This window comes from Pantherophis guttatus, chromosome 8 (genome assembly GCF_059756535.1).
Source record: "Pantherophis guttatus breed Tessera chromosome 8, ASM5975653v1, whole genome shotgun sequence".
NCBI classification, from domain to species: domain Eukaryota; kingdom Metazoa; phylum Chordata; class Lepidosauria; order Squamata; family Colubridae; genus Pantherophis; species Pantherophis guttatus.
In genome coordinates this window covers 27,948,793-27,971,210 of record NC_142070.1, presented here as the reverse complement: position 1 = coordinate 27,971,210, position 22,418 = coordinate 27,948,793, and the positions used below count along the sequence as shown (strand labels likewise).

The window sequence follows — 22,418 nt, the reverse complement described above, 5'->3', positions numbered from 1 at the left end:
TTCACCCTGAACTCCATGTATAAAGGAGTCCCTGCAGATTTTACTCTGGTAGTCATTGCAGATTGTATGGTGTGGTGCTCATCTCCATTTCAAGGCCATTGAGCCAGCATTGTCCAAAGACATTTCCATGGTCATGTGGCCAGCATGATATAACGAGTGCTGTTACTTTCCTACCAAAGTGGTACCTATTTATCTACTCATATTCGCATGCTTTCAAACTACCATGTCCCAAAGGTGCTTTTTTTCAGGAGGCAACTGGACTTACTTGTTTTTTATTTTGAAGACATTTCGCTTCAAAAGAAAAGACATTTTCTTCAGCTTCAGCTGAAGAAGAATGTCTTCAAAAGAAAAAACAAGAAACTCCGGTTGCCTCCTGAAAAAAGCACCTTTGAGACAACCGTGATTTGGATAATGAAGAATCTCTACAGACTTTCAAATTACTAGGTTGGCAGGAATTGGGGTGAGGACAGGAGCTAATCCTGTGGCATGGCACTGTTGTGGCCCTTCAGCGGCCTGTGCAGCTAGTAGCTGATTCCGACAGCAAGGAGGCTGGTGTGGTGCTGTGCTGCCAGCCTGGGCAGCTGGCACTCAGACAATGAGGAGGCTGGAGAAGATGTGGTGCCAGAGGCGGGGATTCAGCCAGGGCCTTCAGAACCTCCAGAAGCTCCCTTAAGTGAAGAGGATGAAGAGGAGGAGCCTCTTCTCGATGCATGGGCATGCAGAGCTGCCAAAAGGCAGGAGTGGCTCCTCAGGAGGAGGTCTCCTCGAGAGTAAGGCTTGGGGCTAATTGGCCACTCTCTTAACCTATTTAAGGAGGAACGCCGACTGAAGCAATTTGCAGGGAACAACTTCCTTCACATACCTTCGTGTCTTGTATTGCTTATCAGCTTCCTGCAAATTGCTTCTGGGCATTCTGCCAACAACAGTAAGCTTTCAGTATTATTCTTTGAATTCTTGGCAGCTGTTAATGCAGTTAATTAACAGCCATTGTTGTAAAAAAACTGGTTTATTTGGTAAACTAAGGTTTGAACAGACTTTGTGTGTGCTGCGTTCTTTGGCGTCCGTAGCTGGGGCAGAACAGGCACTCAGGCCTCAAGTCTGGGTTATTGGCTTTTCAGCCAACAAGCCCAGTGTCTTAACCACTGAGCCACTGCTCTGTCCTACTCCAAGCATATGGGAAATGAAATTATTTTCTCCTGCCCATCTGTATTCTTACTTTGTGTTGTATGCATTTGTCATGTCACAGAAAACAAAAGTCATTCAGATATCAAACCACCTTTCCCCTTAAAAGACTGTATAGGGCAGTGGAAGCTCTGGAACCAGGAAATCAAGTGAAACAAATGTTCCTATAAATAGAAAGCGACATACACCCAAGTTGTACAGATTCAGTGTTTCAAAGAAACAATTAATATTGCAACTCACTTCTTCAACACAGCCAGTGTCTTGGAATCATAGAAGTCACCATTTTATCTGGCATGCAGTCTTTCTGTAGAAATCATGTATGTTAATAATTTTGTTCCAAGGAGAGTTCAATTCAGTTAAGTTGATATGGGGTTAGTTGTAAAACACAGTTCACAAAAAACAGCTCCAGGCAGATGTATACAGTTGGGGTCATAACAAAAGATTTCATAAAAGAGTAAATATTGGTAATTTGGTTCATGCATTATACTAAATCTGGGGAGGCATCCTAAAGCCTCAAAGCTGGCTGTTGCCTATAGACCAGTGAATGGTAACTTTTTCTGGGCCATGCCCAAAGCGCACCCAAACCCCCAAAATGCAATGCATGTGGTCCCCACGCATGCACAGCGGAGACCCGAAGACCAGATGGCCAGCGGGAGGCATGCATACATGCGCAGCAGAGCTGAACTGGGGCAATGGCTCGCATGCTATCAGAGAAGGCGCTGCATGCCACCTTTGGCACACATGCCATAGGTTCACTATCACAGCTATAGACCCTACACTTATCCCTAGCTTCTCACTGAGTCTTCATGTACTCATGCAGACACCCCCCCCTCCAAAAAAATTATACTTACTATGCTGAAAGAAACTCAGGCTATGTATTAGTTGACAGGAAATCATTCTCAAAGGAGGGTAGGGTGTCAGATATGAAGTGGTAGAAAGGGAAGAATTCCCAGGAGAAATGTGAGAGGAAAAGCTTGGAAAGCTTTGGTTTGCCTAAAATGGCTAACATGAGTTTAGTAAGCTTGAGTGGCTTTCAAAGATAGACTCTTGGTTTCATTCCATAGAAAAAAAGGTGAACCAGTCAGTGTTTACACAGCTGAACACATTAATTTGTGAGCACTTCAAAGTTGACAAAACATTCTAGGGTGCAATTTTAAGGAAGAAGAAAAGGAATGATGTGAGACTTGATCTATTCATTGCAGAGGAGTTTCAGTGGGGATGATGGAAGGAAGATCGGAAGTCTTAATAGTCAAAGGATCACCAGCTAGATCAAGATCACTTGCCAATTTATTTGACTGAGGAAAAATGCCACCAATATCTGTAAGCTTGTAACTCTAGAATTAGGAGGAATACACAGGAGTAAAATTAAAATAGAATGTACATATGTTAAGCCCATATGTACACCTACATGCTTAGAGTAAAGTAAATCTGAAAGTTGGAATACAGAAAAAAATATTTTTATCAGTACTTTTGAAACAGTCTTATCTGAAGGGGAGGGGAAAAAATCACTATGCATAACAATTCAATGGCCATAGATCATATTTGCAAACCTTGAGGCTAAGTAAGCCTAGATCAGACTTTTCCAATTTTGCACTCTACAAATGTGTTGAGATTTCAAATTTCAGAATTTTAAATCAGAATGGAAAGGTGGGAATATAGCAAAAAAAAATTGCATAAAATTATTTATAATTTTAATAATAAATGTATTATTATAATTAAGTTTGCATTGCCCGAGTTCATACAACATACTCAGCTACAACCAAACAAGCAACATTATTACTTCATGTATTAGATAAACTGTTCTAAATCATTTGAGCTATCCGTTAAAATCAGTTAATTGATTTAGTTAAACTGGTTTCCTATGCAGGAACCAGAAATGGTACTTGCACATTTTTCAGTCCTAGGAATTGAGTTTTTAGAGTCTCATGTTATAAAACTGATACGGCTAAATATAATTGTTTCATTATAAATCTATGACATCCCAACCAAATGCCATGAAGAAACCAGAGCTGCTTTTTTGAGTCCCTGGTCTAGATACCAGATGTATACAGAGAGAAATATATGATTTTTCTTAGCTATATATATTTATGGGAAGAGACACTGGATGCAATCAGATCACATATACCAGCATAACTATATGGTTTAGGAAATGGTTTAGGAAATCAGAATTTCTGTGATGTGCAAATATCTAGCAATTTAGCCATGTTTTTTCCCTCTTAGAATGTTGTAAACATCAACAATCCTTGCTATGCTGATGATATCCTTACAATACAATTCTCCCCACAAAAACCAAAGAAGGCCTGGAACATCTGATCAAGAAAGTCAAAGAAGAAAGTGACAATTTTGGCTTCTTTCTGGATATCTAAAAGACCAAGTTCAGGACCACTGCAAGGGAGCGAAACATCAAAATAGAAACTGACGGTGAAGAGATATAATGTGGGGCAAAATTCATTCTCCTAGGATCACAGATAGCTCAAAGAGGTGAATGCAGCACAGAAATAAAATGTCGGATTGCACTGGGTTGCACACAGCAATGATGAACATGAGCAAGGATATTAGCCTGCCAACCAAATGGAGGTTAGTGTGCTCTATTGTTCCCCGTAGGTACCTATGGTTGTTAAAGTTGGACTTTAAATAAGCAAGACAAGAAGAAAATCAATTCATTTGAGCTGTGGTGCTGAAGAAGGCTCCTGCATATTCTTTGGATAGCGAGTGACTAAAAAGGTAGTAGTGGAGTCTGTAACACCAGATATGGCGCTAGAAAGCAAAATCACAAAACTGCACCTCACTTTGGCCATGTCATGTTGGGGAATTCACTGGACTTGTGTTAGGAAGAGTTAATGGTGAAAGGAAACCAGGCCATCAAAGAACATGGTGGCTGGACACTATCAAAGCTGACACCAGACATAGAAAAACTGAAAGAAACAGTGCAAGATCAGAAGACATGGTGAGATCGACTGAATGGATAACATCATAATCATTAATATTGCTAGTTTAAAAGATATGCCAAAAAGCTTATTACAATAAGTTATCACATCCACTTTTAGACTCTAAAGATTTTTTTTAAGTGTTTTTAATTATTTAAAGAGATTTTTGTTGACAAATCAGGAGGATCAGGACTGAGAACAATCATTTTAGAAAGCTAAGCACCATACACATACACTGCAATACTGTATATCACACACATACCATACACATCACATATAAATTTCCTTCATATCATCATACTGATCTTGACCATGTTTGCCGGTAAACAGAAGTTTATATTTTCTGCATCTGATTTCCACAGGTGGAAACCAGTGAATTTTACTGTGGTTGCTGGAATGGAAAACTAGCCTGTAAAAAAAAAAGATTAGTAATCCGGAATGGAGAAATGAGGAAAAACTAGAAATTTGGCTGGTTGGGGGGTGGGGACAGACTAGTAAATAACCAATTTTCTTTCTTTCTCTCAGTGGTTCATTATAAATGGCTTATTGGGATAATCCAAGCCTGAAGATTGCAAGTAAATCCTTTTCTAGACTCCATGGGGGAAAAAGGCATCAATACTTACGTCAAGCTTTCTGCTAATTACTTTTAAAACATTTAAAGTGTTGCAAAAAATCATTTCTTAAGATTGCTGAACAGCAATTTATTAAACGTATCTTTTAAATATATTTTGTTAAAAACCTATTGATTTTATTACTTGGGCCTGGTGATTTCTGGCTCATAAATTATTAACATCATGGAATGGAGGAGCTAAACACCATCTGTTAACCTATCACACAACCTCCTAGCTATACTAAGGGTAGTTTGTCAAGAGAGCAGTGGGAGAGAAGGTGTTTCACAGACAGAGGAAGTCTTGACTGTGTATGTTTATCAGAGGTGGTATTCAGCAGGTTCTGATTAGTTCTGGAGAACTGATAGCAGAAATCTGATCGGGAGGAAATGGGGATTTTGCAGTAACCTTCCCCTGGAATGGGGAGGGACTGGAGACTTTACAGTATCGTTCCCCTGCCACGCCCACCAAGCCACACCCACAGAATCGGTAGTAAAATGTTTTGAATCCCACCACTGATGTTTATGTATTAGAATTAGGCAGCCTCAGCTGCTGAGGAGATATAAAATCCTTACTATCAGTAAGGAATTTATATATACGCCCATTTCACAAATATGACTCTGGATGACCTACAATTTAAAAAAAACCATTAAAAAGACTCAAACATTAAAAACTATTCTATGATTAAAATATCAATGTTATTAAATATACTAGAAGGGAGCATCTTCGTTGTTATGTAACATGTAATCATCTTAAGAGTTCTCCATATCCCTGAGATCCCCAATCTGTTGACACTGCCATGTTTTGAGGAACTCCTAGAAGGATAGCAAGGACAAGGCCACAGAATATTCCAAGGGTGGATTTCATGGCAGAAAAAAAAAGATGAGAGCAGCAACATACTCTTCTACCAGATTTGATGGGACTGACAGTTGTAATCAGGAAGAGACAATCTTGATAGGAGGATGTAGTATGTATGGAATGTTCTGTTTCAGGGGTATCAAACTCGCGTCATCACATCGTTGTCACATGATGTATCGTCATGACTGTTTTTTCCTTCGCTAAACTGGAGGTGGGCGTGGCCAGCATGTGATGCATCCGGCCTGTGGGCCATGAGTTTGACACCCCTGTTCTACTTGGTGAATATTTTAAAAAAAGAGGATTCAAGATGTTTCAAGCTTTAGTAGTCATGAAAAGTAGGCAGCCAAATTTTAATCAGAGGCCTCAATTATCTCTTTGGGGAATTTGGTAATCTCTGAATTCTAGAATAGGCATTCTCCTTCTTTACTGTTGCTGTATTGGAGACAGATAATCTTTGAATGGTGCAACAATTAGGTGATGAAAAATTGTCCAGGAAATTGAAGCTAGGAATGGAAAAGATGCAAAATGGAAAGGATCCTATTTATATGTTACCAATAGAAGAGAATATATGTACTTCAGGGTTGAGCTGTGGAATACTTGGTGTTCTCTGACCTTAGTTATCTAGTCAGTTAATAAAACATTTGCAAGAAAACAACTAAACTTCACTATTTATTTGTAGCAGCTGAATTGCACTTTCATAGTTATTTGACTGGAAACGCCAATCTTTCAAAGAAACTTAAGTCATTCTATCTTTGCCAGGAGGAAAGTTTGTTATGATAAAAAGGGGTTTATAAGCTGCACTTTATTTCATGACAATATAATTAAAAAGGTTTAAATTTTTCAAAATCTGCAATCAACATTTATATGCAATTGCAAAATTGTACTAAGATCGATGTAGAAAACCTGCAGTTAATCTGAACTAGTAATATGTTCACTAGTAATTGTTTGGAGACTACAGTTGGTCCAGAATGCAGCCGCGCGAGCTATTATGGGTGCACCTAGATACATCCACATTACACCAATTCTCTGCGAACTGCACTGGTTCCCTATCGGTCTCCGGACACAATTCAAGGTGTTGGTTATTACCTTTAAAGCCCTACATGGCTCAGGGCCAGGCTATCTTCGAGACCGCCTTCTACCGCATAGCTCCCATCGACCGGTAAGATCCCATAGAGTTGGTCTCCTCCAGGTCCCATCAGCTAAACAATGTCAGCTGGCGGGCCCGCAGGGGAGAGCCTTCTCTGTGGCTGCCCTGGCTCTCTGGAACCAATTACCTCCTGAGGTCCGGACTGTCCCCCACCCTATTGGCCTTCCAGAAAGTGGTGAAGACCTGGCTTTTCCGGCAGGGCTGGGGCCGTTGATCTCACTATGGTGATCTTGCGAGACACGGATATGGAATGGAGTCTATGGATTTTTAATGTTCTTTTAAAAAATTTTTATGGGATATTGTTTGCATTGTTTTTTTTGCTGTAAGCCGCCCAGAATCGTTAGGGAGTTGGGCGGCATAGAAATGCGACTAATAAATAAATAAATAAATAATATCCCATTTTAGCAAATCAATGAGCTGGAGTTTTATATATGGAACTTTGAGGAACTTTAAGCTTTGGATCTTTTTTTGTCTGACATTATGAATGTTGCAGGTTCTTAAGATTATTTTTTAATCTGTTTCAGAAAATATGTAGCAAGGGTTTGATTTCACTTTGATATGTTGGAATTGAATTATATTTGGCCTTGTTCTATACTGATACCATTTTAGTTTATTATTCATAAAATTATAAATAGGTTGTTAGAAAAAAAAAGTACAAAAGGGTTGCTGAATTATATTCCTCAAAATTAGAATCTGTCTAAGTATGAAGAACTTTGGAAATATCACCACCTGGGCAGCTTTAAGGTTTTATTCTTGTGGATTCTAGTAAACTTGCCTTAAAACTCTGGATGAAAATTGAGCAATTAAAATAGGTAAAATGATATTTAGCACTATAAAGCTTCTATACTAGGTCTTGTCTTTATACTATAAATATTACTTCACTTTTTCAAACAGAAATTTCAGTTTCAATTAAAACTCATAGAAGCAATATAAAATATCAATTAAATAATGAGGAAAAAAGAAAATGAGAAAAAGAAGGAAATGGCTTTTACCATAGTTTCTGCCCTAGCAGTATGAATTAAGCAAGATTTGGAGAAAGCTTTTTTCTTTCCAGACATCATATATACTAACAGAATAATTTTTCTGAAGACATATGAAGGTAAGGAATTAATGTTCAGCATGTTTCAATTTCTTTGTTTTAATAGTTGTTAAAGTAAAGAAACTTAATTAGTCCCAGCCTAACCAATACTTTAGTAGCAAAATTCTGACTTTAATTTTTCAAAATGATTTACAAATGACAGTCAAAAAACAATGTTTTTATGCAGCAGAGTAAAAATATAAAGTCTAATCTCTTCTTCCTCCTCCTCCTTTTGCTCTTCCTCCTCCTCCTCTTCTTCTTCCTCCTTTTCATGGCATAGATTTATCCAAGCCCTATGGAAAGAAGAATGTTTTAGCAGAAAACCTGTAGTTCTAACTAACACCAGAGAGTGGCAGAATGATAACAGTAAAAACAATTTATCCAGCTCTTGCAAACATTGATCCCTTTCTGTAATATATTCTGAATTCTACAATGCTTTGAATACTGAAAAATAGAGGATATGCTCAGTAACAAACATTAGTAAGATTAGTAAAACTGAGCTATTTAGTAGTATTAACTTATCCCAGATATTTTCAAATAGAATAACTACCCATAACGTGTTCTTTCAAATAATCTTGTATTTTATCTCTTTTGGCTCCAGACTTCTCAAAATTGGTGGCCCATCTCTGTGAACAGGTGAAATCCAGGTTTCGAGAGTCAGGGCAGTAGAAGACGGTGAATGATTGATGATCAAGAGAACATTCTATACAACTTATTGTCAAAGTTGCCAATGAGGTTTTTGGTCTAAGTCTTAGACTCTAAGACAACTGTCCAATGGCCAACTTGCCACATGACAACATGCCACAGGATAATTTTACATGGGATAACTCAGCATGAGATAAAAATACTGTTATCCATCACTGTTTCTTTGACATTATTTTCATTTTTGTCATTCACAGTTCATTTGATTCCTCCTTTAGCATCTTTTCTTTAATGATTCTATTCCACCATTTCTTTGATATTAATGGAACCTTTGTATTTCTTGATTTACTTAGTTTTTTTTACCTGCTCTAAAAGCACAGGGCAGGGATGTCAAATTGCCGGCCCGTGGGCTGGATGTGTCACACGCAAGCCACACCCACCCAGCTCTGCAAAGGCAAAAACATTGAAACACATCACATGACATCAACGAGATGCAGCGAGTTTGACACCCATGCTTTAGGGCAATTGCAGATGTACCCTTGCCATCTGGTAAACCATTTTTCATCAGCATTCACTAGGGGATTGCTCATTCTGTGAGGTTTTCTACCAAAATTTCATGTTCAAATAAACCCAGACAATAAAAAACACAAAAAAATGTTTTCTACATACACACATACAAAAAAAAAAAAAACCAGACAAAAAAACCCACAATGTTTTACATCATTTTTATCTATTTAACACATACCATATAATATAATATATAGAAAAACTTAAAATTTCATTAAACTTTAAAATAAAAAAACTAGAAACTCAGAACGAAAAACCCAAATCTGGATTTAAAAACCCAGCACTAGCAACCCTGATATACGTACACACTCAGCATTAGACCTAGAACTAAACACGTACTTACTATGAGAAAACATAACTGAATATTTTATTCTATCTTGTTCCTAGCACTGATTTGGTCATACTACATTGACTTTTAGAAAACATATGCTTCATAATTTCCTCTAGCAGCAAACTTGGGCTATAATAATTTTTTAAACTGAAAGAAGCTGCAGATCTCAATTTATACGGCAAAAATTCAAAACTTCTACTGGCATTCAATTATTAGGTTGATGCTTTTTCAGTGTTAAGTAATAATTTCGCCTGAATATCATATTTGTTCAATAATTTAATACTCTAAACATTAGATGCAGATGGTTCCTTGATTCCCAATGATGACCACTTTTAATGTATTGTAATTAACATTAAGCAAATCCTCCTTAAAAAAGGAACTTCCTATTGATCTATAGAAGCTTACTTAGTTGGTAAGACTGAGTTACATTTTGGTTAGTTTGCATAAATATTGCAAGCACTTACCCCTTTCTCTGTGACAGGTGGAAAGCACTTAACATGCTAAGAGTTACGTTGCTTATTGAAGTTATTAAACTGGAACAAACAAATACTACTGTGAGCTATGTGCTTTTTAATATTATATGGTGCCATCTAACTTCAGTTTCTGGAATCAAATTCTGTCAATTTATACTTTTGCATATAGAGTTTCCCACAGAGGATTGTTGGAAATTATGACATATTCTGCACTGGAAAAGGAGAAGAATATGAACCTCTAACATTGTGTATGATATGTTAGATCTTAAAATAGTGTTGCTGTTGTATTGATAACATGTTGAGTGCTCTGGTCTTCCAATTTAAATGTGCAAAATCCCCACAAGCTCTTGCATTAGAGTGATGGAAGTGAAACTACACTCAGAAATAAAGCAAGAAAACTACACTCAGAAATAAAGCAAGAAAATCATCAAGTAATTTTATGACTGAAGGTGTCATTGCTCAAAAATTCACAAGGACCCATCATTGGGCTACATAAGCTAATGAGATGAAATCTTCTGGGTGCAAAAGACTGCAAAAGAACATGGAAGATTTTAAATTTGATCGGTTCTTAATGCTGAACTACCAAGACCAAGGATGTCAATATTTTGCACCCTGGGGTTGATGACATAGCCATTGTTGATCTTGGATGGAGCATCATTTCCCAATTTGGAGGTCCTTTTGACCTAACAGTTACTGATCAAATAGCAGATGGCAGGTGTGGCCAGGAGGACTATCTACATAATTTTATATTGTGTACTAGTTGTGCTCTTCCGTCAATCCAAAGGCTCTTCATACATCCCCTAAACTCTGCTGAAGATGTTACCTAGGCTGGAAATGAAATGTTCAAAAACCAACCCACAAGCTTGGAGGATGAACCTTCACCCTTGCTCTTCATAGTTATGTTTACCTCATACACTTTACATTGAAGATCATCCAGAAGCTACAGCTGCTTTAGATGAAGAGGTATGAGCAGTAATGGGCACTTTTCAATACTCCCATGAGTCACCTCTACTTAGGTGAGTTGCATCGCTTTCCAGCTTCCAAGTGCAATTCAAGGTACTGATTATTACGTATAAAACTCTACATGAAATAGGACTTGGACATCTGAGAGGCCACCTGTCTCCAATTCCCTGCATGGCAGGTTTCAGCAAATCAGGACTAAGGAAATATATCTTCATCATGCCTCATGCCAACTGAAACAGCACCCAGTCCCTTGTGGTTCCAGGAACTGTTTAAAACATGGCTTTGGTTCCTGTATGTATTGGGTGGGGCCAGGATTCTTGCTTTTATGGTTATTTTAGTCTGAGCTGTTTGTGTACTTTTGTATGCTTCCCAGAGTCTACTGGATCTAGGCAGCTATAACAAATTTAAATTAATAATATTGTTTTAGACTTTATGAATCAGTGTTCAAATTTTGAGAATAAAATAAACTGGCTAGTGTTAATTGGTACAATTTATTTCACGGGTGTCAAACTCGTGGCATCACATTGCTGTCACATGATGTAGCAACATTTTTTCCCTTTGTGGAGCTGGGGTGGGTGTGGCCTGCGTGTGACACATCTGGCCCACGGGTCACCAGTTTGACACCTCTAAAATTTTATTTGAATGCAATGAAGATAACAATTTATTGTTGTGTTCTGCTTGCCTCTCTGGGAGCATGACAGCTTCTCCACTACTGTTAAAAATCTGCATGGATGTACCCCTGAAGTCATCTAAAGTTATGCTTGATTTGACAGCACTTTATCTTTACAAAGCATTGAAAAGTCAATGAAAAGCTCCCTATTTGTATCATGATAGCATGGCAAAATAATTAGCAGAGCTTGCTGCAGAACTGGTCCATATATTTATAGCTGTTATATAGTATAACCCTGTGGCTAATAAGAAACCATGCTTTTCTTGTAGAGGGAACAGTTTTTATACGTGTAAAGGAGTAAATATTTTTTAGACACACAGGCTGGGCTTAAACATATTAAACCATAATGTGATGTGGTCGTTAGCAGCCAAACTATGTCAATTTTCAAAAATATTTTTACAAATAATGGCTTAGTGAGATATTTGATCCCATTAATTGCATCAGAGCTAGTCCTTGCTTAATGATCATTTGTTCAGCAACCATTTGAAGTTACAACAATGCTGAATGAATAGTAATTAAGATCACACCTGTTATGGTCATTGTAGTCATGTGATCAAAATTCAGGCACTTGGCAACTGGCTTTTTTTATAAAACCACAGCATGCATTTCAATTTCCCGAACTATTTGCCCCATCTCTGTCCTTTTGTCCACCCTGAACTTCACTACCTACTCTTGCCACATTTTCTTCCTCCTGTTGCTGGTTTGGGACATGGCTGGATGACTGCACAATCCCAAGGTCCATGCAGTGAGTGTAGCAGGGAGCTTGCCGGGCCTGGCCAGGGACAAGGCAGTGGAGTAGTTTGTGCAGGACAGAAGCATCCGATTATGATGTAGTCCTCACCTAAAAACTGCAACCAGAACTGCGATTTCTAACTGCCCCGATCAGGTGTTTTGCCTAATAACCACCTTGCTTAGTGACAAAAATTTCAATGCCAGTTAGCCCCATTAAGCAAGAACTATCTGAATATAGGTTATTTGTAGGAAATAACTAAAAAGGAACAGCCAAGTCAAGTTGCTGAATAATGGATTCTCAAAAATTTTGATAGTGATATGATGGAGCTAGTCAGCTATTCTACTGGAAAATAATTCAGACTGTTAAAAAATATAAAGGTAAAAGAAAACCCTAATTATAGTTATAGTGCTATGGTATGTAGTTCTAACATTAGAACAGTGCATGTATTTAATTCTCAATAGAGAATACTGTCATTTGTGTGACTGTGACTATATTAACATAATATAGAACAGTTACAGTGAAAGCAATCGGTGTAGTAATGTATTAATATCATAGATGAAATGAAATATTATATTGGTAAAAGTGATGCGAAATTTCAACTTCTTCAGTCTTCAAAAATGTATATATCTGTCTGCACCTGCATGTGCATTGGATCTGATCTGTTGGAAATGATTTATCTTCAGGTGGAACTAACTTTATCTTCTCTTTAGATAGTGCATATTTTTAGCTTGGACTGTATCCAGTTATAAGGAATCGCTATTTGTTCCATGTATCTGATTTTGTGCTATAAACAAAATGTATGATGAGTCAGTGCTGAAGTTAAATGCATTAAAACAAAAGAAAAGGAAACAAAAGAATGTTGGGGAAGAAAAACAGTGTTTTATTTAACCATTAATGTCATGGTCATTGTTCCGTCAGGAGTTCTACATTAATAAGCATTATTTCCCAGTATTCTACAAAGCACTTCAGCTCATGTTCTTGCTGGCAAGACATGTTTCTGTTCAACTTACCTTTCTCTGTTGTCCATAGACAGAATTAAAATACATTAGTTTGTTGGTTATGGGTTGCTCTAATTTTTGTCTTCCATTCATATTAGATCACGTACACAACATTTATTCTAAACAGGTTATTTAGGGGAAAAAACCCATCATTTCAACTTTATCCCAGATGGGATATCCCACCAAAAGTATTCCGTCATTTTCACATACATGTTTGCCCAAGATGATTGTATACAATAGCACCAATTTTCTGCTACTTTTGTAATTGTGACATATTTATTGTATTCAATAAACTGACAAGACTGCTTTTCCTCCATGGGAAACATGGGAAGCCCCTTTCATTTTAACTGTGCAAAAACAATCCTGAAAGATAAGATACATTTATTTAAATAGATATATGCTGCCCATCTCAAAAAACCAGATTCTGAGTAGTTGATAAGGGGACTGACAAAAATTTAAAAAGTACAATGATAGTACAATATAAAATACATTTCACAACCAATTAAAACTCAAAGTGGCTGCCAACCGTACCATACTTCAGCAGTTACTCCCAAGTCCATGCCTGGGGAGCAATGTTTTCAAGGCTTTCGAAAAGGTAAGAAGAAGTGGGACAACCTAATCTTTGGTGGTATGGTGTCCAGAAGGCAGACACAGAAAAGATATGGGAAAGATTGGCCTAAGAGACAATAAGTAACTCAAAATCATTCAGTGAGATACCATGGTTGAGAATAGACTTGGTCTTGGTTAACTACACATATAATATACAGTTGTGAGATATACGTCTATTGAACAACGGGACTGTGGCTGAAAATATAAAAAAATAATCAGAAATGAACATTTTATTCCTTGCCATTTTCAGGATGGTAATGATTAGAGATTTATTTATTTTATTATTTATTTATTATTTCTATTTCTATACCGCCCTTCTCCCGAAGGACTCAGGGCGGTGTACAGCCTATTTAAAAACACAAAAACAAAAACAACAGTTAAAATTTAAAATCATTAAATAATTAGGCTCCAATTAAAATCCCAGGAATTTAAAAATACCCCAATTTAAAACGTTATGTTAATAGCCCGGCCTGGCGGAACAACAGGGTCTTCAGAGCGCAGCGAAACACCCGGAGGTCGGAGATCTTACGTATTTCTGGGGGCAGTTCATTCCACAGGGCTGGGGCTCCCACAGAGAAGGCCCTCCCCCTGGGAGTCGCCAGCCGACATAACTTGGCCGATGGCACCCTGAGGAGACCCCCTCTGTGGGAGCGGACTGGTCGGTGGGAGGCTGTTGGTGGCAGAAGTCGGTCTCGAAGGTACCCGGGTCCTATGCCATGGAGCGCTTTAAAGGTGGTAACCAACACCTTGAATCGCACCCGGAAGACCACTGGGAGCCAGTGCAGCTCGCGCAGGAGGGGTGTCACGTGGGTGCAACGAGTTGCACCCATAACCACCCGCGCGGCCGCATTCTGGACCAGTTGGAGCCTCCGAGTGCTCTTCAAGGGGAGCCCCATGTAGAGAGCATTACAATAGTTTAATAGTTTAATTTAAACACACACACACACACACACAACTTCTTTTTCCTTGATGACAGATATGTCACTAGCGCTCCTGAAATTGTTATATACCAGTTGATCCTTTTGTGCAATTTCTAATAACATATTTAAAAGATATAGAAGGGTAGTGATGGTTACATTTTTTATTGCTGATATTTAATCCTGTCTCTAACCATCTAAATCACTTTATCCAGCTGTTTTCTCCATCAAGTGGAAAAGGTTCAGAAATTGGTTGTTGCTAACAGGAAGATTTAAGCATTAAATCTCTAATAGCAAGAGATTTAAGCATTAAAGATAAAGCATTCTCAAAATAGTATGTCTGAGAAATATATAACAGCATCATGGTTCATTGAACAAATGTGGTTTTATTAAAAAAAAAAAAGCGGATAAATGCAACATGGGATGAATTACCTGCCAGCATGTATATACTTGAATTTTGCATTTTTTTAAAAATTGCACTTCATAAAGATTGAGTGATTCACCTTTCTCAAAAATACTTAGTTTCCAAGCAGAAAAAAAAATAGGCTTTCTGTATGATATTTAGGGTACAGAAACCTGATTTACAGAAATTAGGAAGTACATGCTTGTATGTACGATTATCTCTCAGTGTGTAACCACAGTGGGGCAGTGGTTAAGATAGTGTATTAGAATTAGACTGAAGTCCACCCTCAACCATAGAAGTGAGTCACAACATCCTCAACCATGGAAGTGAGTCACAACATACAGTACTTCAGAAAGTTGCTGCTCTGTTAAAACTGGAGGCAAAGGATCATCTCCATGGCTTTTAGCTCCTGAGTAGGCTGATTTTCCTCAAGTTTCCAGCTCAAGCAAGCGCTGCCACCTATTGAAATACGGCAGAAATATTTAACATATTTAATTTTTTTTTAAAGAGTTACTGTGAATATGCAATAATTGTTACCGTCATTCCTGGCTCCAGCAAGACAGGATTATTCATTTCTCTTTTTAATCCCCCACTAGAATCAATTCGTTTTTGAGTTTTGGCGAACACAACCAGCAAAACTAAATGGGGCAACAGTACTAGCGGGTATTAGAAGTGCCACTGGTTGCCTGGCAGCTGAGGAAAGGTTTGCACGGAATCTCAGAGAATTAAGCTGCTTTCTAGAGCGAAAGGCCAGGAAGGCGGAACTCCAGGAAGCCTCAGTATTAACCAAGGTAAATTTACAAGTTGAATGTGTTTTATTCAATAACCTCATAAAATCTAAACAGACTTTTTGTCCCAGCAAGAGCAGAGAGTGATTTTTTTTTAGCATCAAGATGGCACATCATCGGCAGGCTTCTGCTCAGCCTTCTCCCAAATTTCAAGGTTTAATGACAAGAAGGACTGGGAGCTACATGATAGCAGTGTGTGCTCCAATATCTAAGGAGCTGCCACAAAGAAGAAGGGGAGGGGGGTTCAACCCATTTTCCAAAGCACCTGAAGGCAGGACAAGAAGCAATGGATGGAAACTAATCAAGGAGAGAAGCAATCTGGAATTAAGGAGAAATTTTCTGACAGTTGGAACAATTAAATCAGTTGAACCAATTGCCTTCAAAAGTTGTGACTGTTCCAACTGGAAGTTTTTAAGAAGAGATTGGATAACTATTTGTCTGAAATGGTATATAGGGCTTCCTGCCTGAGCAGAGGGTTAGACTAGAAGACCTCCAAGGTCCCTTCCAACTCTAGATATTCTGTAAAGTTCAAGTTCGCATCCCGCGCCCCGCCGTCTGATTGCTGCCGGGCGCCGCTTCCCTTCCCCTCCGGGACTAATAAATCCGCCACGTGGTCGCCTCCTCCTGGAGACTCCAAGAGCCGGGAACCCAAGACTTACTCCGGCTCCCCGCCCTTCCTCTCAGCGCCTGGAGGATTATGGCTCAGAGCGGGCCGCTGACGCTCGAGCAGGCACAGGGAGGGACTTACCTGCTGCGGCTGTTGTCGGGAACGGCGCTTCCCCCGCCTGCCGCCTCTCTCTCTCTCTCTTTCTCCGAAGGCCGCTCCGAATTGCGCATCCTAGAATCCATCTAAGTGACCCAGTCGAGGGGGCTTCTTTTTTTTTTTCTTCGCCTCGAAAGGAAAACTTTCAGCCGTCCAAACACGCGGATTATTATCAAATCAGCTGAGACGCGGCGTCGAGGGTGGGGTCTGGTGGCGACGACACCACAGAGGGAAGAGCGGAGTCGCCTCAAACCGCCAGGTATCCCCCCTTTGGTCCTTCCAGAGCGAATGGGTGGGAGCCAGCATATTGGTCGCTCTTCGCAACCACGTGGTTACCAGGGGTGGAAAAAGTTCCCTCGTAGATCAGGGGTCCCCAACCTTGGTAATTTAACTTTAACTCCCATAATTCCCTAGCCAGGTTTAAAGTCCAGAAGCTTTGCTGGCTGGGGAATTCTGGGAATTGAAGTCCACAAGTGTTAAAGTTGCCAAGGTTGGACCGGATCGTTAGACGATAAGGACCGTGTTATATGCTCCATAAGGGGCTGTCAGGGATATGGAGGAAAAGCGGGGGAAAAGGGCGTGAGACTCGTCTGATGGAGGGGGACCTCGTCGTACTCCTTCCCTGACGGCTGAGTCTTAATCGGGCGATCGCACTCTGGCCTAAAAAGAGCCGGACTGGGTTTCTTTCGCCTTTTTCTTTCATTCCAAAGTTGATGGGATGTCCATTCCTCTTCACTCGATTTGAAAGGCGTAGCAATTGAAAAGCTTTCGAAATAGGCTCCTGTATAGGAAGGGGAATCTATGAGGCGCTGGATGTAAAACATTTGTGAGTTTTGTCCTGGTTTTCCATGCATGGTCACCTGCCTCTACCCAAGTGCCATAAAGCGGGGGGGGGGGGTATCCAAACCTTGGACTTCAATTCCCAGATGATTTCCTGGTTGGGGAATTCTGGGAATTGAAGCCTACATGTCTTTAAAGTTCCCAAGGTTGGACATCCCGGTCAATAAAAGTATTTCTGAGACTTGTTGCTTAACCAGAAGTACTCCTCCCGCCCTCCTTTGTAAATTGCTAGCATACTTGGGAAGCAGAGGCGTGAACGCAATAAGCGTTGCAACTGGATTGGGTGGGTGTTTTTTTTTTTTTCTCCCTTGGGCCGACCTCGGCAATAGCTGATTCAAAGCATCCTTTTCGCTGTTTTTCCTTCCCTCCCTCCATCCCTCCCTCCGTGAGCGTCTCGTTCTCCCGAAACAAAGCCGGAAAACAACGAGCTTAATCCGCTCTCATTTGGAGACGGATGGCGTCGAGCTGCTTGGAAAAGAGGCCAACGCGGAAATGAGCTCCTCCTTCGTTATGGAGGCAGCCGCGTATTATAAAGCTGCTAGCCTGATTTATATACAGATTTACTACGGATCTTGGACTCACTGTTACGCTTTCAAATATGTTGGACTGACCTCTTCCCGTTGCGCTTTAAAAGAGTTAAGAGTTGGCTGAGCTCTATTCCGACTTCATTTCTCGAAAGCTCGGTGGCATCCCCCCCCCCCAACTGCTCGATTCGTACATTATTTAGGTCACCAGCTAATAATTCGAATGTAAGGTTCTTTATCTTTAGAGGGAGAAAAAAGAATTTCCTTTTACACTGTTGCTTGTCTTTCTCGAATCAAGGCCATATTTGGAAATAATAGTTGTTGTTTTTTATCTGCATAAAAATACTTATTGGAATACCATATTCTTGAACCAGGATGTGTTGGACTATGAATTAGCCAAAACTCTCTTTTATTTTTATATTTTTATATTTTTTAATTAAACAGACAAAAATACTTACAAACATGTATACATAAAGACAATACAGGAAAAACATACTAACTAACAACTAACATTGTTTCAGCCTATCGGCTGACTTCTAGAGAGCTGTTGCATCCGTGATTATTTTCTGAGCCAAAACTCTCTCTTAATGTAGCAGTAAATGCAGACCTAGCACATAAAGCTAGTTTATGATGTGTGGTCCTGGAAAATAAAGTAAAACATAAGATATTGGGTCATTGAGAGAAATGAACATATTTGATAGGTGATGCATTTTTTCTAAATTCACAGCACTCATTTAAAATCAGTAAAAAGAAATATCTCTGATTTTGGATATAACAACTACCTCACGTCTTTTGGATAAAATACCTGCAGACAGCCTATATTTTCTTCCTTGTAGATATAGGCCCAATAGTGGGAAAACTGGCTCAGAAAGATGTAATATTGGATTTGGCTCCCCAAATGGTCACAGCTATCTTCTCCATCTGACTTTTATAATTTTTAAGGGTACTTTTAATTATGTTTTCAATTACATTTGCCTGTTTTGAAGTTTTTTAATGTAGGCATTTGTTACTTGAATTTTTATTTTGAAATTCTGCAAACCGCACCCATAACCCTATTTCCTCTGACATGGTACTTCTTAGATACATTGTTAGTTTTTCTTAAAGGCAGTTTAAGAACATAAATGCATATATCTCATTTTTGGTCATAGGGCAGTATAAATTAATAACATCGTTAAGAATTACAATCATTTTAGTAATAACTGGAATCTGTCAGGTTCCTAAAAGAGAGAGAGCTTGATGTAGTGGTTAAGGTCCTGGTTTAGAAACCAGGAGACTGTGAGTTCTAGTTCCATCTTTGGCATAAAAGCCAGCAGGATGACTTTGGGCCAGTCACACACACTGGGTTGTTGTTGTAGGAAAAAGGAAGGATGAAGAAGTATGTATATTTTCTGTCATGAGTTACCTATACAGTAATAAAGCTGGGATAAAAATGTAATAAATACACAAAGCTGACATGCCAACACAATACTATAATATTAAAATAGCCTTTTTGTCCTTCGGGCTAAGATCAAGTGTAATGAAAGAATATAAAAGTAATATACAGTCTTGGGGTAAATGGGGAAGGGATTATAAGATTTGTGGTTCTTACTATACTAGCAAGCTGCTTCCTCAGGCTTCGTCACATGTCCTTCAGCCTACTTTATAGCAATGAACCTCTGGATAGGAAGGATCCAAAGGAACACTGTCCTTTGGATTCCGAGAAGACAAGTTTTATTCCCTTTTATCTGTTGGTAGCATTAACCCTTAGCAAATTCCTTGCTGGGAAAAAAATGGAGCAAAATACTGTCATATGATTTAGCACTTTGTACTGCCTTTTGTAACCGAAGCTGAAGCCTCTTACATAATAGTCACACTGAACTTGGTAGAACATTTGAGTGAACATTTTTTCTTTATATTGTAAATTTATCTCTATTGTGGTTGAGGTTAACACTGGGCGGGTGAGGCAATTTTTAGGCATCCTGTTTACTCCTCTGGGCATGTATTGTCTTGCATCAGCTACTTATGCTAGCTTAGTTTTATGCTAGGTAAAATATTGCCAAGTGTTGTGGGAGGAACACACGAACCAAGCACATCTTTCTTCCCCCCATATTCCAATACTTGTCCAGCTTCTTTTATCTGTCATACTAACTTTATTCAATCTGGTGCTCACTATATGGGATTACTCAAAACTCAACATTCTTTGCCTGTGGACTGAGACTTCTGGAAGGTACAGAGTTAGTGAACACTGCCTTATGATGCTACCACACTGTGTAATATTAGGATGCCATAATTTGGACATTGTGCTGTTGGAAGAAATGTCCATCTAGGTTCAGTTCCAAGTGGGGAGAAAGACACTGGAAACATGGAGACTGCTTGAAAAGATGGTTTAATGGTGGACAGGACCACATGGTTTTGCGGTCCTGGGCAAAAAAGCACATGGGGGGGGGGAGAGAGAGAGAGAGATTTATACCCTCTCTTGGGCCCCACCTTGGAGCTTCCTGTCCTTGTATTCTGATTGGTTGTCAGACTTCCATGAGGCCATGCTTTGTAGTGTTTTGAGTAACTTTGTAGTGTCTTGAATCCCAAGCTTGATTGAATCTTGCTGGGTGATGTAATCTCCCCAGGTGCCATGTGGTGAGTTCGGTTTCTAGATGGGTAGAGGGCTAATCCTATCATGTCTTGAGGGTCATGTCTTAATCCCATCACCCTGGAGCTGAAGGGGGGGCCCAGAGAGCTTCTTTGTCTTTAAAACATGTTTCTCCTTTTCTCATACAGGGAAATATAATATTCTGCCTTTTTAATATTTCCTAAAATATTTCATTCTTCTAGGAGGCGGGTGTGTGCTAACTTCCTACAGTGCTGTTGCAACTTGGAACAACAGCGATATAGCAATAGCACTTAGACTTATATACCACTTTACAGTGCTTTACATCCCTCTCTAAGCAGTTTACAGAGTCAGCATATTGCCCCCAACAATTTGGGTCCTTATTTTACCCACCTCTGAAGGATGGAAGGCTGAGCCAATCTTGATATAAATGATTTATTGTAATACTATTTTCTGTTGAGCAGGTATAGTTCAACGACAGAATGTCATTGTCTATTAAATTGAAATAGAAAGATTGATGCTTGACTACAAGAAGAATTTAAGATGAAGACATTTAAAAGTGAATTTGTTAGGAATATATTTAGCATACTTCCTTTTCCTGAATCTCTTATATTTAATAAATAAATAAATAAATAAATAATTTTATTTCTATACCGCCCTTCTCCCGAAGGACTCAGGGCGGTGTACAGCCTATTTAAAAACACAAGACAAAACAGCGATTAAAATTTAAAATAATTAAGTAGATTTGGCTCAATTTAAAACCCCAGAAATTTAAAATACCCCAATTTAAAACTATTATGTTGATAGCCCAGCCTGGCGGAACAACAGGGTCTTCAGTGCGCAGCGAAACACCCGGAGGTCGGAGATCTTACGTATTTCCGGGGGCAGTTCATTCCACAGGGCTGGGGCTTCCACAGAGAAGGCCCTCCCCCAAACTTAATGTTTGTGTTAAGTGTCTTTTCTGCAATGGTGCTTACCCTGTGGGATAGCTACCCTGTCCCTGAACTTTTGATGGTCCTGGCCCTGTTGGAAAGCCTTAAAAACCTGGTTCTTTCCACCTGGTTCTTTAAATACAGGAGGTTAATGGAATTTGGGTTGAAAAATTGATTACTTTTTATATTGTATCTTTTAGTGTTCTATTTACTTTATATATATGTTTTATATATATGTTTTAAGGGACGCGGTGGCTCAGTGGCTAAGATGCTGAACTTATCGATCGGTCGGCAGTTCAGCGGTTTGAATCCCTACTGCCACATAATGGGGTGAGCTCCCGTTACTTGTCTCAGCTTCTGCCAACCTAGCAGTTCAAAAGTACGTAAAAAATGCAAGTAGAAAAAATAGGGACCATCTTTGGTGGGAAGGTAACAGCATTCCTTGCATCTTTGGTGTTTAGTCATGCTGGCCACATGGCCACAGAGATGTCTTCAGACAGCACTGGCTCTTCGGCTTTGAAACGGAGAGGAACACCGCCCCCTAGATTCAGGAACGACTAGCACATATGTGCGAGGGGAACTTTTACCTTTACCTTTATATATGTTTTTGGTCTTATGACTTGTTAGCTCCCCAGAGTTACTTGATCAATATGATTAGCCACATTAATTTTCAGAATAGAAAAGTGCTAGATAGAAGTAAAATTCCAGAATAAATTGGGCACAAATATAGGCTGATTCTTGTCATGACATGAAACATAAACAGGTGAGTTAAGATAATTCAACCTCGGTTCTATTTACATTTCTTATAATTAGGTCAGTCCTGTTGGGAATACTACTACATGTACTTACTGGGCCTAAACAACAGTGTTTTATTATCCATA

General features: G+C 39.2%; 1 protein-coding gene and 1 long non-coding RNA gene across 3 annotated transcripts in view; one reads left to right on the top strand and one right to left on the bottom strand.

Moving 5' to 3' along the window:
• Nucleotides 1-15,069: 15,069 nt before the first annotated feature.
• Nucleotides 15,070-18,196, bottom strand: LOC117654669 (uncharacterized). The gene is made up of 3 exons (XR_004588359.3): nucleotides 18,109-18,196; nucleotides 16,643-17,438; nucleotides 15,070-15,565 (listed from the first exon to the last, which is right to left on the bottom strand). It is a non-coding gene; the product is annotated as an uncharacterized LOC117654669 (long non-coding RNA).
• The window catches only part of FHIP1A (FHF complex subunit HOOK interacting protein 1A), a 76,491-nt gene continuing 70,649 nt past the window's right edge, over nucleotides 16,577-22,418 (top strand). Inside the window, exon 1 of one of the 2 annotated variants that reach the window (XM_034401492.3) lies at nucleotides 16,577-16,916. The gene's annotated coding sequence lies outside the window, so the exon portion shown is untranslated. The remainder of the gene's footprint in view (nucleotides 16,917-22,418) is intronic. The other variant, XM_034401491.3, reaches the window with a different exon arrangement.